The sequence below is a fragment of the Protopterus annectens genome, chromosome 6.part0 (assembly GCF_019279795.1).
Source record: "Protopterus annectens isolate FY-2018-M chromosome 6.part0, PAN1.0, whole genome shotgun sequence".
In the NCBI taxonomy this organism is placed as follows: Eukaryota; Metazoa; Chordata; order Ceratodontiformes; family Protopteridae; genus Protopterus; species Protopterus annectens.
In genome coordinates, this window is record NC_056737.1 from 1,146,516,230 (window position 1) to 1,146,518,982 (window position 2,753).

General features: G+C 36.7%; 1 protein-coding gene across 1 annotated transcript in view; it reads right to left on the reverse strand.

The window, feature by feature from the left end:
• The window catches only part of CCHR6.PART0H7orf57 (chromosome chr6.part0 C7orf57 homolog), a 1,417,733-nt gene extending 1,416,800 nt beyond the window's left edge, over window positions 1–933 (reverse strand). Inside the window, exon 1 of the mRNA XM_044074768.1 lies at window positions 832–933. The gene's annotated coding sequence lies outside the window, so the exon portion shown is untranslated. The remainder of the gene's footprint in view (window positions 1–831) is intronic.
• Between the last annotated feature and the right edge of the window lie 1,820 nt (window positions 934–2,753).

Genomic DNA, 2,753 nt, shown 5'->3' on the forward strand with positions numbered 1-2,753 from the left:
AACTTTCAATTTCGCTGTATGCATTCAACATAACTTTCCTCACAGTAATATCAAACGCAGTTTTACTTGCAACATGGTCTACCATTTTATTTTTTTTTTCCTTAAACTCTTCTACTACATTCACTAATTAATTCCTTATAGTAAGCTAAAGGCCACTCAACTTGTTTCTGTGCTATACAATAATTCTTATACTTTTAATTACAACCACTGATTGGTGTGTAAAATTGCTTTGTACTGCATTTTCATTTTTTTCGTCTCTGTGGGGGTTACTTACAGACATTTTGGTCCAGGCAGACAGCTGCTGTAATAAAAAAAAACTACTCAAGTGATTAACGCAATAATAGATTTGAGATGCTATCTGGAAAAAAAACGCTGGGCTTGTAGCTTTAACAAGGCAATATGTGAATTCCAGCACCTCAGAAATATCTACAAGGAAAAAGACAAGTAAAACATCTTATTATGCACACAAAATTAATGGCACTTCACAGTGCGTAAGAAGCTTACTAATGGGAAGCGACATTCATTCCGTTTCACTTATTGTCAAGGAAGTTTCACACAATGGCATCTACTTTTTTCCCCTTTATATTCATTCCAGTTCTTCCTAATTTCCCAACACTGATTAAATAATATGTCCACTACATTTTGTCAGCAGGTTGGCAGACAGGAATTCTAACATAAGCAGCAACGCCTCGCCCAGGGTTCTGCACCTGTCTTTAATATCACATGCTGCATGACATTTACACTCGAAAACACTGATATTTACAAGTTAAATTTAAATAACATACACGTATATATACCAAAAAAGCAAAACGTCCACCCCAATCCTCTTACCGTTTTTTCTCCCTTTAAGTAAGGCCCTACGCGGTATTAAAAACGTGATGATCCTCTGTCCGCAGTCAACCAAACCCGGTTGCGTCGTTTCTAAGCAACCAAAATATCAACCACTGAAAACGTTTTCCGGTGTTGCTTTCAGAGGATAAATGTATGCATTGCTTTTAAGAAAAAAGTGTATGTCTTGCTTTTTAGGTGCTTTTTTTTGTGGGGTGGTGGTGAGGGGGGGGGGGGGGGGGTGATGGGAAGCTGTTGGTTAAAGGCGGCGTTTTAATCGTTTTTAAGTGATTTTTGAGAGAATAATATAGACTGGAGCCATACCTCTCAACTGTACTTTATTTTGACTGAAATTTTAGCTCTGTCCCTCTTAATCCCTCCTAAAACTGATGACTTGGAGAAGTTGGTGAATTACACTTAATAAATAATGACAAATGTTTCAAGGTAATTGTACTAATATTTTGAAAATGTCCCTGACATTGCTCTCTACCAATCAGGGTCAAATCCAGAAATAATCAGGGACACTTTTAAAATATTAGTACTATTAGCTTGTCATATTGACAAGAGAATGTGAATTAATATTCATTTTCTGAAGTAAAAGAAGTCTATAACTCTAATTAATATTATTATTTATTAAGTGAAATTCACCACATTTTCTCCAACAGCCGCATGTTTCAAGATGGAGTAAGAGGGACAGATCTAAACTTTTAGTCAAAATCAGGGAGAGTTGAGACGCATGCAGTCCCTGATTGCCCCTGATTATTCCATGATTTTTCCCTGAGAGCTATGACTGGAAACCCACAACCTAATAACTCATGTTAAGCTCTAAAGGTGGTGCCAAGTTAATCTGCATTGTACTCCTGTCTTTGCTAGGGTTGACATTTTTTGTAGAAATCTGAGATTTTGCAGGACAAAACATACCCATGGCTAGTGCAAGAGACAGACCTTCACTGTTTTACTAAAACAAAAGCTTATTCTTGAAGATTTGAGTAGCTGACGCTATATTTATATATCATTTAGATGTTTCAGGTACAAAATAACTCATTTATAAAACTATTAAACTATTAACCCCCCCCCCCATGCGCAGTAGCATGGCCCACCAGCAGTTTGCCCATGGCCATATTTTTCCACAATACATGAATATACATAACAATATTCATTTGATATTACCAAAGTTAAGTAAGCAGTAACCATTCCAGGGAAAAAAAATAATCAGAATGTAATAAAAGTATGATGCATAAATGTAACACATTCATCAAAAAAACAGACAGTGGAGAAGTATGTAACAAGGGTACGGTCATTGCTTTCTGGGAATACAGCAGCCTAATAAATTAGCACAGTGAACATAAAATAAATGAAATATCGCTGACAGCAAAACAATGCTGTGTTGAAACTCTTTATTACAGTACTTCGAAATAACAAAAACAACAGTAAATCTGCTGTAAGCCAAACGTATAACCAGTTATGTTAGTCTTCTTTGTGAAAGAAGGTCATTAGGCATGTTGATAACTATGGCCATGCCTATTTCTGCACAAAACGGCTGGGGGGGGGGGGGGTACTGTTATAAAACATTGCCTATTTTTTGTCTGAAAATTTCAGAATATTTGCCATTTTTTAGTTGTTTTCATAGGATACAATTGTCCAAACATGGACTGTCCCTCGCAAATAGGGACAGGTGGTAACCCAATTTGGTGAGAACAGTGATCCACAGAGTAACACTGCCACGTAAAAGCAAGAGGATTTCAGTTTTAAGTTAGTGTGCCCTCTGTTTGCTCTGTTTTCCTGGTATCTCGGTTTCCTCACACCCAAAGGCATGAGGTAGGAGGACTGACACTTCTAAATTTACCATAGATGTTTGTATACCTCTTAACTATCTCTGACTTTGCCTCTTAAACTGTCTCATAATTTTTTTTGAATTTCTATTA